At 34.8% G+C, this 15,989-nt stretch overlaps 1 protein-coding gene and 1 pseudogene across 1 annotated transcript in view; one reads left to right on the forward strand and one right to left on the reverse strand.

Annotated features, from left to right (window-relative positions):
- LOC117237065 (histamine H2 receptor-like) overlaps window positions 1–15,989 on the forward strand; it is a 362,177-nt gene that overhangs the window by 220,745 nt on the left and 125,443 nt on the right.
- Window positions 4,727–5,785, reverse strand: LOC117237042 (annotated as a pseudogene).

The raw sequence follows: 15,989 nt of genomic DNA on the forward strand, positions 1-15,989 counted from the left end.
TTTTACTTCTTCATATTAATAGCCTCATTCACGAAAATTCATACATAATGCTTTTTTATGTCTCTCCTTACTGCTTGCTTATTTGAATCACAATATAGTAATCATCTAAATAATTTTTCCATAGTATTGATTTCGTCAGACAATTCCTCTATATATCATTATTCAAAGCTCCCTAAGGAATATTAACAGCAAACATTGTTCGTGTTAAGTCCGCATAAAATTCATTTTTTCTTGAGCCCATCGTTTCGTGCTCTGAATTTTCCGTTCCGCGTGGCTTAGTTGCTTCTTCAACTGCTTTCTTGCGTGTGGCAGTATTTATATGTTGTACTAATAGCCATTTCTTTTCACATTTCAAATTTTTATTATAAAGACTACAAGTGCTTTGGTCATCACTTTCGTTAATGACAAATATGGAATCATTTTCGACTCAACTTAACCTTAATGTATCTAATTTCTTCGAACTTTGACGTTTTTACAAACTTGAGAAACGCTTAAATATACCGATGTACTATTTCACGCACATCACATTGCAATAATCAACCTGAACTATTTGAATTCCAAACACAAACTGTCACATCCAATGCTCGATTAGCAATTCAAGATAACAAAAACATGATTTGATATGATCTACATTTAGCTTTGGTTAGTTACACATTACTAATAACGATACTACATAGTTATAAGAGTTTACTCGTAGAGATGAAATTAATTTAGAATATAGATACTTCACATAAACACGACATATGCATATGCACGGTAAATAACATGATGGTATTTGATGGCAAGTAATATATTCTAGCATGTGTTGCAAAGCATACTCATTATGCGAAAAGAGTGAAACAAAAAATATATTTTTAGACTTCTCTAATCACGAAACCTGTCCAGACCCTATTGCTTTACCTGCTAGCTAAAAAAATATACATTCGCATAACCTCTGCTGACTAATCATCAGATAATTCAAATAGTAGAGTCTTGTTTACCTGAATTAATTATAATATATGCTCTATGGAAAATCGAATACTTTGTTTTTGCATAAGAAAAAATCATCTATTTTGAATTATTTTACAAATATTAACATTAAGTAGAGGCAAACACAGAAACTTTGGGATAAAATCATAATAATTCTTTCCAGATTCTATTCTTGTTTCCTACACTTCGTTAAAAGTAACCATCCCTAAGTTGTTTACTAGTCAAAATTAATTATTATAAAATAAACTGATGTTCTGATGATCGAATTCTCATTCTGTCAATAGAGGTTTTAACAAACGACCTTTTACTGTATTATGGATAGAAATAATAAGAGAAATGTAAAAATTCTCAATAAGTGTTACAGTTTTCAAACTTTTCATCGCTATTGTGCATAATATATTATAATATTAACAAAAACATTGTATACATTTATATTATTATTACATATATACTATATATATATATAATGTTTTTATTAATATTATGATGTTACAATATATATTATAAAACACAGTTTTGAATAATTCAGACATGAAAACTCCACGTAAAAAACAAAAATCTAATTATTGTTTAATATCGGTATAAAAGAGGGTAGAATAGTGATAGTAAACTACTTACAGAATATGGATCCCTATTTTATAATTTAGCAGCCGTCACAAGCCGATTTTCTAAAGATTTAATTTTCTATACGTAATATACGGAAAGGAAACGACTTTTCTTATCAAACATGCACGTAGTTCACTTAATATTTTTTTTCAGCTGTTTCCGAAACTTCACAGTTTTATGTACCATGTCTTGTCTCGAGTGTTGAGAAACGTTAAGTTGGTAAGTGAACGTTAAGATCGCTAGTGCCTACAAGCTAAGTTGGCACGACCCCTAACGACGCTCTTTTGTCTTAGGAGTTGACCACGTGTTAACTATCTAAGTGTATCCGGTGTGTTCAGACGTTTTGTACGAGGTGGTGAAATATAGAAAGTAAAATTCAATCTGAGTGATTCCATTAAATATCAACCCCAAACCTATATTTAATAACATCGAGTAACTTAGAAACATTGTAGAACCCCTACTTTTTCAAATTTCAAACAAATAAAACGCATTCTTCCGAGAATTCTGGTATACTACCAACTATTACTATTGTTACCAATTGTTGGTAACCCTACTCTTAACACAATACATTTCATTTGATAATTTCTATTTAAACAATGTTTTTGATTTTAATTTCATTTTAACTTGTCCTTTCATCAATTAGATATTCTTTTGTTACGGCATTATGTATTACTATTTTTCATATAAGTAACATATTGAAATTGTCACGTAAAGTTGGTACTTGGGTTGTAGTAAGAAGGTTGAGTCGTAGCCCAACTACTAATCTTCCTTTATAAAACTTTATTATAAATGTTAACACTTACAAAATAATACCGAACCGGAGAAAAATTTGCACAGTATCTGGAGCTTTGGATACAGACTGACTATCATCTTCTGCATTTTCAACACCCCAATCATCAAAGATATCCTGAATTGCACTTCTTTTGTTAGTTATGCGCACTTTATCTGCTTCGCTTATAGATTTATTCCTTCCTTTTGTATTAGCAACATGTATAAGTACGACAATTTTATTATGAATAATTTTCTTTTCTACATTAATTTTATGTGAACTATCAAAAGATCAATCTTGTCATTTCCATTTGTTGTTTCTTGTTATTCTTTTCTTTAATATTAATGTCATCTGTAGTTTCTAGATCACTAATTACTCCTGAGGTAATAGGAGTTATAGAATCGTTTCTTGTCTTTGTATGATTTAATACGTCATAATTGTCCTTCTGGCTACAATTTTCAGAAACTTCTTGAGCCACAATTTCTGTTGACATTACTTCTATAATTGTTCCATCACATTCTCGTGCATAATCTATGAAATTAAATTCTTCATTTGCAATTTCAGTGTTCTTCGTTCCTTTTTGTTCTGCAGAAACATTTTTTTCTTCATTGGAATTTACAACAGCATCCTTTTCATGTACAGTCAAAACAATATTTTCTTCTGTACTTTCATTCATATCATTAATATAATAGTTTCTACAGTCAGTACCATTACTTCTGAACTACTATCAACTAGTTTAGACAAATCTGTGTCTGTATCCGTGACATGCAATGTTTGGGCTTTATCATCAAAAGTTTCACCAAGTGTTTTAATTAATGCTTGACACTGAGCATTAGTAACACTAACTGTATCTATATTTAACACTGTACAAACGTTGTGTTTCTCAATGTTTTGTTCACCCTCATTTGTATTAAATATTTCAACATCGTTCGTACTTTCTTTATCTAAAGATGTGTCACCTGCATATCTTGAATGATCTCCAATCTCAGTTGTATTCTCTGCTTGCTCTTCTTGAAATCTCATCTTTTTTTTTTTTACATTGATCATCAATTTGTGGGTCCTTATTTATTATTTCTTGTTCTACTTCATTAATCGCAGCGTTCTTTATGCTCTCTGTCTCACTACATTCCTTACTTTAAAAATTTTTTTTGTTTTTATTTAAATCTGTTACATCACATTTATTTACTACTAAACCATCTTGAATTGTATTATCTGTACATTCCTGTGACTTATTTTTTTTTTGATTTTCTGGAATATCATGCACATTCTTTATAATATCAGTCGTTGATTCTGATATTAATGAAGAAGATACATCTACTTTTATAGATGATTCTACTTTATTAATGTCACTGTGCACTTCATCTAGTTGTTCCATAGTAAAACATCAAGATTGTTACAATTACTTAAGAAGTCATGGATTGTTATTTAAATATTTACTGCACTTTTCCATCAATGTAACCCTTTATGGCAGTTTGACATTCTACAGAACACCAATGCTGTATCAGTTTATATTTTTCTTCATCATGAAGTTTTATTATATCACCTAATTCTTCCTGATGTTTTTTTTCTTTTTTTTCAATTTTCAAATAAGAGTGTGTTTTCTATGTGAATCTTTTAATTCTTGGTTCGCCTCGAGTAAGCGATTATTAACATCTTTGGAAAGTTTTTGGACGTTTTCCAGTTCTTTTCTAAGAAAATTATTTTGTTCGTTCATATCTTTTACTTCAATTTCTTCCCTACGCAATATTTCAAATTTATTTTCATTGACAAGGATCATTTTTCTTATTTTTCAAAATCCAGTTTCAATTTATTAGTTTCTTCTTCATATTTATATCCAAAATTACCCACTTTTTCATATTCACCCTTTAGTTCGTCTAGTTCACATTGAAGGGCAGATTATTTGTCCTTGTGGTTCAAGAACTACATTTTATCTCTTTTGCATCTTTAGCTCCAGCTTATCACATTCCTCCATTGAATTACTAACACATGAATTAAGTTTGGCCTTCTTTTTGTTGTTCCAGCAGGTCAACTTCATATTTGTGACTTATGTTATTCCTTCTAATTTTATTGTTAGTTCTTCAATTTGTATTCCAAAAGATTGAACTCTTTTCACGTGTGCGTGTTTTTTTTTTTCATCTATCTATCTGAATATTATAACAAAGACTTTACATTGAATATTTTATTAAAATTGTAATATTTTCATAAACGCTTCAAAATCCACAGTCTATTGATCAACTCCTCTATCCTTTCTCTTTCTCCTCACTAAAATAGATAAATTCCTAATGTAGTTTGTGGATAATTTTTTTTTTTTTTCTAAAGCAAATCACATTTATCATCTGATATATTTTTTGAAATAATTTCTGTCTGTACATTTTCTTCTTTTCCCCTACTTCTTTTTCTCCTTCTAATGAATTCTTTTTATTCTGTAAAATAGTTTTTGTATCTTCAATTTTGTTAAGTGCAATTCCTATTTTTGATAACTTACTTTTATTAGGTAATTCTTGTGATCTTTAAAGCGCTTCGCAAAATTTTATTTGTGTCTGACTGTCTTGTTTGATTATAAACAATTTCTTCAAATTTTGGCGAAGTAGCAGGCTTTGCAGCAACATTATAACGACTGCTCCGTTTACTACTATCTAACATAGATGGAGATGGATTCTTGTCATCTTTATTCTCTAAAGACTTCTCTTGTGTATTAGCATCTAAATTTCTCGACATAAGATCTGCTGAAGTTTTTGATTCTGTAGTGTCACACGCATTTTTCGCTGTCATCATTTGGTCTTCTTCTATAAGCAAATGTTCATTATTGTAAGCATTATCTCTTGCTTTTTGTATGGATTCTAATGATATATTTTGTTCAACGTTGTCTATTGATTTTGTATCATTTTCAGCAGTTGATTTACTAACTGCTTCTAATTCCTTTGTTTCAATTTGGTTTTCTTTATTTGTATCGCCGTCCAAAATATTTCTCATTGAAATATTATCCTTTTTGTTATGATCTTTTTCTGCTTCTCCTAAACTTTTACTTTTTTTGTCAAATCATTCTTGTAAATTTTGAGTATCTTGTGACGAAGATGGTGACAAATCATTATACAATACTGCAATATCTTCTTTCCTTCGTTTCACAGACTCTTTCTGGTATTCTGTCGAGCTATTGACATCAAACATTAAGTCTGTTTTAATGAAAATATAATCCTGTGAAGTGGTGTCAATTGATACTTTCTTTTCATAAGAATTTTCTACATTAGACTGCAATTCTTTTGAAAATTCTTTCAAAACCATTTCTTCATTTCCTACAGTAACGTCTGTTTTCTCCCAGCTTTTGTTCAAATTATTAGAAACTAAACTACCCTGATAACTCCGACTAGTCGCTTCTTTAATAGTCTCCTTTAACAGTTTTCTTAACTTGATTTCGTCAATTGTTTTTCGTAGCAATTCGATTTTTTATCGAGGCGTTAACCCTCTTCTTTTGCTTGTTGGAAAAGGTCCATGCTTCTTCGCAGTCGCACGATTTGCTCCCGTAGTTGGTTTGTCATTTTAATACTTTGTTCGTCCCTACTAGTGCATGCTTTACCTTTCCACATCGTTTTAAATGTCGCTAACTCTTTGTCTGAGTCTTGTTCAAAGCTAGATAGTCTGCCTCTATATGTAAAATGAATCCAGCGTTTACCTTGATTTGTTAGCTTCCGTAGATGCTTCCAGTTCCAAAGGCCTTCTGGTTTCGTGGATTAAGAATTCGTCGCCGAGGATGACCGTAGTCCAAGTTAGTCCTTCCCGTAAGTATGGATGTCCTTATTTTCCAGGCGAAGCGATGTTTCACAATCCTGGGATCTAGCGTCCGTAGATGCTTTATGCTTTATGAATATTTCTTCCGGTTTCGTTGATAGTTACTTCGTTGTCGCGGATGACCATAGTCACAAATAATTCTATCTTCCGCAGATGATGAATGTCTTTTGGTTTCCGAACAAACAATTTTCACTATCCTGGCAGAATCGCCAAAATGTCACGTAAAGTTGGTACTTGGATTGTAGTAAGAAGGCTGAGTCGTAGCCCAACTACTAATCTTCCTTTATAAAACTTTATTATAAATGTTAACACTTACAAAATAACACCGAACCGAAGAATAGGGGTTGTATGAGTACAGCAACTAGAAGAGGAACAAGAACTGCCCAAGCTGGGTAAAGTCTCGATTTATATACGTTTTGGTTTTAGGATGTTGAGGGGCTAGGTGTAGGTTATGATGTAGAAAAGTGTCCAAAGGTCGGGGGTCCATATCCTATCTCTGATGTGGACTAAGGTGCGTCACAGCCTTGGTGTATGCTATGATGATAAGGTGGTGATGTGTCCAAAAGTGTCCGAAGGTCGGCGGTCGATGTATTATCACTGATGTAGGTTGAGATGTGATTGATGTCACAAAATCATCAATAAATGAAATTATTTATCTGTTATAATTAAATTATTATAAAACTGTTTAGCCATACGTATGATATTATGAAATATTTATACTGATATAAATGTATGTAATGTAATAACAGTAAACAATAAATAGCAAGTTCTGTGCAACGGCTAATTCTTCAACGTCCTGAGCTACCGATCTTTCTCCGTCAGTCTTCAATGTTTTAAATAATTACTCTTTCTTCTGTGATCTTGTTTATCTCCGATGTTGATCTCTGTCCGTCCGTTTGAGAAATGCGTATTTCTTAAAATGGCTCTCCGTAAAACAAAAGAAAGCCGCTCTACCCGTGAAACAAAAGAAGTCGTGCTGTCCGTAAAACAGAGAAAGTCCCCTTGTTTATCCGCATTTTAACTCTTAGAGAGTTTACATATATACAGTGCACACAATAATATTGATAATTATATAGAAGAATAACTAGAAAGAAGTTTAATCGAACTATTACCAGTGTTATATTTATATTGTTTTATATTGTTTAGCAAATGGATAAGCTTTGAGTATCACTTAATAGATATATTGTCAAACCTTAATGATTTATTCGAAATAGTATTCTATCTTAGTATCATAACATACAACCAATTATATCGTAACAGTATACTATTTTTTGTGTTATGTGTAACACAACAACTTGTGGGCTATCATATAAAATATTTTAGATACTTGCTTATTTTTGATAAAATGTAACATATTTACAAATTATGAATACATAAAATTGTATTGGATTTAATCTTTATCATTTTATACACATTGTATACTTATACAGATAATAATAGAAGTTATGATACGATAAATTTGAATTTGACAAATTAATACGCAATAATAAAATTATAACCTGCAAATGTCGAAAGTTACGAAACAGTTTTGGTGCGTAAGAAATTCTTTATTCAAGGTTTTAATAAAGTTCTCAAAGTTCCTTAACAAAATTGTTGGTAATTGTTCGGAGTCACAGCCTCGTCACCGATTTCAAATATTTTTGAATTTGTTGTCGGGGGTAAGATTCCGAACAACTTTTCTCTATACATATCACCGCCGCTTGGCCTTATTTTCGAGACAGTCTCAAGAAACTGCCGATACCACTACAGTGAATTCTGCCTATAATTGTGCGTCCGTGACAGTCTATACATTAGTTGTTGACCGCCTTACGGTTCACGGCGCTGGCCGGATAAAATGACACCTAACCTACTCCTACATAAACTATAAACAAAAGATAAGAATTCCATTTAGGTTAGACGTTATTTTATCCAGCCGCCGCGCCGAGAAGTGGCCGGAAACTAAACTAACGCGCACCATGCCACATCACGACAAACACACCGGCAGAATTCATTGTAGTGGTATCGGCAGTTTCTTGCGAATGTTTCGAAAACTAAGGCCAAGCAGCGGTGATATGTTTAGAGAAAAGTTGCTCGGAATCGTGCCCTCGACAGCAAATTAAAAAATAATTGAAATCAGTGATGAAGCTAGGATTCCGAAAAATTATTAAATTGTTTAGTTCCTAATTTCTAACTCTTATGCGACATATCAGATAACAATAATCTTTTAAAATTAATAAGAAGGTTAGCTGTAGCTGTAATATTAAGCGACATTACATCGGTAAGTAATATCAAGCAAAATCTAAAATTGATAGTTACATACATCAACAAGTTAAGAACTTTATCGTAATTTAATACGAAAAGTTTCTTTCGTTTTATAAGGAAATAATGGACACACAACATTTTCCGTGTTATATTATTTTATCGAATTACATATGATCCATTTTGTTCTATCAAAATAAAGATCACAACGTTCGACAGATTAGGTTTCATGTTTGTATAAAGATGCATCTGTAAAAGAAAGACACTTTTCGGACAACCAACCTAACCCCAACCTAATAATTATAGCTAGTTAATACAGGTGTAGTATGTATTGTTTATATGTCGAACTACTATGCTTGGAAAAAATTTAGATCTGGAACATACTTACATATTTTGGCGAAATTCATGTTATGTAAAATCAGTGTCGAGACACTTATGACAGGTAGTGTACGTAAAGAGCCATAGTAAGTATACATATAGATATAACGAGACAGGGTGAAATATAATACTCTTACCTTCAGGTCTGAAACTTCCTCGATGACCTCACAATTAAAGTGGTTCTCAAAGTATTTCTCGAACTATAAATATAGATATAATTATTTATAAATTAAATCTATAAATACTATGTATATATATAAATATACAAATAAATTAAATTTATAAATATTACTATAATTTAGATACAATAAATATAGATATAATCGTAAATTAATTTCAACTCATATAAATCATAATAGCGGTTAATACAAAAAAAGCAAATGTAATTTGTGACACTTTAAATTGTAATCATAATGTGTAAATAATTAGAGATTCCATTATCTAGGTATATATACACTTCCATATTGCACATAACACATATACTTACATGTAATTCATGCGTTATATACAGGGTGGTTGGTAACTGGTGGTACAAGCGGAAAGGGGGTGATTCTACGCGAAAGAAGAAGTCGAAAATATAGAATAAAAATTTTTTTTTTAATTTTTTCATCGAGACAACGATCTACAGTAAGATCCGTTATAACGAGACGTAATAAAGTGCACGCGTACCGAGCGACAATTCAAAGTCGATTTTCTCGAAAACGAAGCCTCAAACGAAAAATTTTTATTCTATATTTTCGACTTTTTTTTTCGCGTAGAATCACTCCTTTTTTGCTTGTACCACCAGTTATCAACCACCCTGTATATATTTGTACAGGAGATATTTCTCAATATGTGCATATATTATATTTTCAAATTTCACATGCTTTACTTGTATATTTTGATTCATTCCAACCCGCCATTGTATACACATTGGATCTCACGGATATGTAACTAGAAGAAAATTGGCTATCGGTCAGTGCACAGACTGCACACTTTCAGATATGTGTAATTGTTCCACTATTTAATACAAACACAACAACACAGTAAAATAACAAAGCCTTTATGAATAAGTAAATTATCACGTATTAAAACATGGATAATTTGAATGACAAATCAAGTTGTCGTTTCTAGTCAACAAGTTAACAGGTAAGATCCACTTATGTATGTTGCTGTTATATTGTGCCATTAACCATTCACCTCCTCACAGTGTAGCACGGAAGTAACTCGGGCAAATTAGTATACATAGTACTGCATATAAATTTCACATCTCAAACATATCTTTTTTACTCGATAAAACATTTGATTACAGAAATATGAGAAATAATTAACATACTTTTGGTTTTTCGGATTTCGATCATGTTCCAATCGTCGGCTGCATTTTACGCTGTCGTTTCGAAAATACTGCGGTTCACTTTTTCAGGTTTGCTCGCTCGATGACCATCCAGTATCATTGTGGAAGATTAAAAGAAAATCTAAAAGAAATAATTATTTTCTAAATATGTAATAGTTAGAAATTTGGAAGAAATCGGAGTAAAAATTATATTAAAATAAAACTCAATTTTCAAGAGAATCTTTAATGTTGAAACTACGTTATGAATTGATAAAATTTAAGAAAGTAAAATTATTGAAAACTCAATAGGAGCTAAATTGTTGTTCGTTCTGAATTTCTCGTTATATTTTTACACTATTAAAAGTTAAACACATAAACGTTGCTATGCTCTGTTGTGTATTCGAATGTATTCATACTGTGTGATGTTTTACATATGAAATTATTCAAAAATTCTGAATCTTTACATTCGACCCTTTTCGGAAGTTTATTATAGGTATGAAGTTTCATACCTTTGAACAACTAGATATACTTTTTCGATAAGGGACTGCCCTAATTTAAATTAATGCAATTTTCAGCAAGAAATAAAATTAAAAAGACGACATTTTAAAAGGAGAGTTATGCAAAGACCAGACTGGACATTATATTGGAGAAGATCAAAGACTCGCGTAATTTTTGGAAGATACTTGAAAACATTACTAAATGCGACAATAAAAAGACAGTATGACTCAGGGTGATGGATATTAGCCGACTATCATAATATCCTTATAAGCTCTTAAGGATATAAGTAAATAAATCGCGCCGAGGAGTATATCTATAGGCAAATTATATTTATATCATAATCTTCGATGTATAATCTAAATGTCTCACAATTGCAAGGGACACCAGCCAAGCACAACACACGCCGATTTCGATGAAACTTTGCAGATTCATAGTGCAGCTAAAAATATTCGACATTTATTTATCGTTATCGGCAACTGTTTACGTTTAGAAGGCGAAAACAGCACTTTAACGTAGGATCGAAAATATGTTTTCCAGAATATGGATCCGTCTGAAGGAACGAAAACGTAAGAATTTTCGTAATTTATGGCACTCACTTTCGTAGTCAAGAGCCTATTTTAGAGTCGGGATGTTAGCACATATAATTAGAGCGATTCCTTTTGCCAATTACAACAGTACTTTTAATTTTTCAAGTATATTGTGTTCTTAATAGCCGAACGTATCATAAATGCTCGTACCTAATTAAATTCGAAATCTCACGTTCGTCCAAGTATCGCTCATCCTCTTCCCGTCAAGAGTCTCCCGCGTTTTGCACATACGGAGCATGTGAGCAGTGAGTGATGGCCAGCGAGCGACCATACTGATTAGCCACCTGATGAAAATTAATCAGCACGTATATTTTCAGGATTTCCATTTTTGAATCTTGCCGAACGCCCCGTTGATTCTAGCACGGTCAGTCTTGCACGAGCATTGGAATCGTTAACAGCGTCTCCACCAATCGTGGGATAAGAATCGTTTTAATTTCTTAGCATTCGGAAAGAACAGTCTCGTCCGAATTCAGGATTCCCTTCAAGCAGTCGCGAAGTAAAGTATCATGCGAGCCCGCCAGTTGCAGACACGATCTTCAAGCATTCGTAGAGCAAAGTGTCGTTTAATCACTTGACACGATCAGTTTTCAGTCCTGGGCGAATTTTACATTTCGAATCGGAGTTAATCCTCAGGAGTCGGAAAGTGAAGTATCGTTTAATTGTTCGTAACGATCACTCGTAAATCTCATCTCAGCAGTTGGAGGGAGTTCGAAATCATCTCATCGTTCGGAGAAGGGCAACCCTTAGTGTCATTCATAGTTCATCACTCATTCAACCATTCCTCGTGAATCAGTTACTTCAGGTTAATTCCTCTGTTGACAAGTGCAGAGCAGTGTCATCGACATCCGACACATATATACGCGTGTATACTTTGTGGTTCTTCGAAAAGGAGAAGCCCAAGGAGATGCAGAAAATCTGGTCGGAAAATCGAAGAACAGTCAGCGACACTAAGGACGAAGAAGGTGACTATCTCTAACCAATAAGGAAGGCAAGCGAGCTCAGGTTAAGGTAAGCTCGTTTCGATTACCGATCATATCCTAAATTAATCACTGCTTAGTGATGAGGAATTTCGTCGTCCATTTCGTTCTTAATATACGTAAATATTTTTCCGTTCGAAAATGTCTTTGCCCGTAAATAACAGTGTCGACGAAAGTATACGTGAACCTAAAAATAAGCAACTCACATTCAAAGCGCAATTAACGTCGTTCAATAAATACATCGAAACATTTGTCGATAGTAATAATGGATTCGCCAAGATTCGTATACGCATCGAGAATCTACGAAAATAGTTTGAATATTCAAAAATATTCGAGACAAGCTCAGACTCGCCGAAGACATCGATGAGATGGGACAGTGGAATAACTTGGAACATTTTTGGCGACGCCATCACGATCGCCATCACCATGTTGCTAAAGCTGGAACGAGCTTCCTTCGTCTCAATTAATCGCTCCAATAACGTTTCAGCCACCACAGTCGCATCCGCCGCGAGTACTTCTGCGACCATACGTGTACATCTGCCAAAGTTCGATGGCAAGCTTGAAAATTGATTATATTCAAGTATTCGTCCTTGAACATGATCCATTCATATCCGGATTTGAGTAATACCCAAAAGTTTAACTACCTCCATCTGTTTCTATCTGGAAGAGCGGAATCGCCAATAGACTCCTTCACAATTAGCAAGGATAACTATACAGCAGCCAGGGAACAGCTGTTTGACGCATACGACAATGAACGCGTGATTGTTCTTCGCCACGCCACGTTATTAATCGACATGCTGGAAATGATTGACGACTCATCGGCGTCGATGCACGACTTCGTAAACTACATGCAGGCGCCGATTTTATCTCTGCGTGCATTGGGATGAATCGGGGTGACCCGGAACAATCTATTGGTCAGTTGTAATTACTTGTTCATGGACACAAAGATGCCTCAGCTCGATGAGGTATTCAACTACCTTTGGAGCACTTTGATTCAACAGCCGTGAACCGATTAATCGATCTGCTATCGCGCGTATTCACATATTTCTGCGAATATGTCGAAAAACTGCGGGTCAGCTGGGAACAGCGCAAGAAGACGAACATCGCGGACTCCTTCGTCCGCTCCAAGAAGCAAGAAATGCACGCGGATATTGCCATCACCATCGCGGACCATGAAGTGCGCTTGCTCCATGATCGTCACGACAACCCAGACGCAGGACAAATCGTCCTGGAAGATTTGTAAAGAAAGACATCACGGAGCCTTTCCATATCGAAGATTCCTCGAAGGCTCATCGAACAGCGACTGAAGACAATTCGAAAGGCTCATCTAAATCATATCGCGACGCGATGCGAATAGACAGGGATTGAGTAACCGAATCAAATTGCACGGTCTGGCATAATTTCCATTACAAACAGATTTCACACACAGAGATCACTCAAGAGCATCAGCTTTTCTTCAGAATTTTGCGACGCAGCGCTTCACGCATCGCTGTTCACCACCGTTGGAAAAATTATCATCCAACGCTTCTACGATATTCACCTCTCAACGGACTCGACAATCGTCCTGGACTGGATCAACAAGGAACCTCGCGCGGCGAAGACGTTCGTAGTCAACCGTGTAGCAGACGTCCAGGCGAAGATCGGTGTTTCAAGATGGCAACACACCAGATCCCAAGATAATTCGGCGGATTTGTTGTCAAAAAGATTAATATACAGTCAATTTCTTGTTTGTCGCACTGGCGCCATGGACTAGGATGACCATAGAAAGCTGAAAAAAAGTAGTCGAAATCGAAATTCGTGATATCACCGTAACTCAAACAGCTTACATGCCTTAGAATCGCTGTTTCGTGCGACGGGTTACTCGCACGCTACTTGTTTATCGATAAACTTCGGCGAATCATTGTGTATTGTCTGCGCTTCCATCCGAAACATCGTACCCGGGGTCCTCTAACTGTACGAGAGATCCAGGAGAAAAACGTTCTGAGGCTGCAAGTCGTTCGTTCTTGGGTATTTGGAAAAGAAATGCGCGCGTTCGCGACTGGAGAGGAACTGCACGTGGAAAGCAAACTTCTCCCGTTTCATATATTCCTTGATGACAGTGGAATATTGCGTGTTGGACGAAGGTTATGACACTTGAACCTTCCGTATGTCCAAAGCCATCCCATTCTTATGGCAAAAGGTCTTCGTGTCATTCGACCTTCTCATTCAAGATGTGTACATTCGCGCACACTATCTCTTTACAACATTCGTATTAGTTTATTGACAAGAGCACTACGCGCAGAACCATTCACCAATGCATCCACCGAGTACGTCATGGGACAGCTGCTTGCTATCAGCATGATGGAAGGTCGGTCCTTCGTAAACCGCGGAGTCGACTAGCGCGGTTCTTTCTTTCTTAAGGAAGGCCGACATCTCATTCGAATACGCATAAAGGTCTACGTTACCCTTTTCATCTGTCTGGCCACGAAGGTTGTTCATCTCGGGGCAGTGAGCGATCTGCCCACTGACGCATTCATCGCCAAGCTAGAACGATTCGTCGTGAGATGTGTGGGTAACATTTACTCGTATAACGGGACGAATTTCGTTGGTACCAATATTGAGTTGCTGGCCCTTTGCCAGAAAGACAATTAAGATTTAGAGATTCTTCAAGGAAGCGTCGCCTCACTTCGGTGGCCTATAGAAAGTAAACGTCAAGTCATTTAAACACCACGTAAAATTAACACTTAGAATGATTTCTTAATAGTGCTTTTAATTTTCCATGTTTATTGTATTCTGGTTGGCACTCACAGTTAGAACGATTTCTTTTAACAACTGTAACAGTACTTTTCATTTTTCAAGTACATTGTATTCTTAACACCCGAATGTATCATAAACGCGGTTACTTGCGAAGCATAATTTAGCTCCGACCATGGGCCACTCGAAAGGAATTCGATCTTTCTCTAATTAAATTTGGAACCTCACGCTCGGCCAGATATCGCTCACCCTCTTCCAGACGATGGTCTCCCACGTTTCAGACGCACGGAAGTGCAGTGGTTGACGGACAGCGAGCGAGTATGCTGATTGGCCATTTTCTTGCGTTCAGTAAAAATCAATTAGCACACATATTTTCGGATCTACCGTTCTTGCCTTGACATAATTGAGTTTAACACGATCAGTCTTGTACGAGCATTCGAATCATAAACAATTTCGTTATTAGTCCTGGAATAAGAATCATTTAGTCTCTCAGCATTCGAAAACGACAGTCTCGTCTGAGTTTTCGACTCGTCAGCATCTGCAAGCATTCGTGGAGTAAAGTATCGTTTACTTGTCATCGACATTAGATACACACACCGCGCGTACAAATATGAAACTACTTGAGGCAAAGGAATTATGTTAAGGGAAAAATGTTCTGTTGTTGAACGACGAATCTGGTTATGTAACTACATTCTAACAAAATCCATTTGTTTGAATACTATATGAAAAATTATAATTTCTTTGTTAATCTTTCTTGTAAATATTTATCAATTACCATGAAAATTTGTTCGTGTAGTTTGCGTAGATCTAAACTCAAAATACTCAACCAAAACAAAAACACTCAAAACGCATATCACGTTGACCGCCACGACACTCATATTCGGGTGTCGCTTATTTGACTACTTGCGAAGGATCGTCGTAGGTATTTGAAAAGATATTCCATAATAATAAATTGTTAATTAACAATTAATTGTAATAACAATTGAATTGTTATAAAATAAAAATACGAAAATGGTTTGTTAAGAAAATTATTAGAATGTAAAACTTTAAAGCATTCTATACATAGTTGAGGTTGATCGGGACAATTTGGACAATAAGTTGTCGTTTTCTTCAAATACTTTTGTGCCTTTGTTCGA

Source organism: Bombus vosnesenskii, unplaced genomic scaffold (genome assembly GCF_011952255.1).
Source record: "Bombus vosnesenskii isolate JDL3184/JDL3185 unplaced genomic scaffold, Bvos_JDL3184-5_v1.1 scf7180000013355, whole genome shotgun sequence".
NCBI lineage: Eukaryota > Metazoa > Arthropoda > Insecta > Hymenoptera > Apidae > Bombus > Bombus vosnesenskii.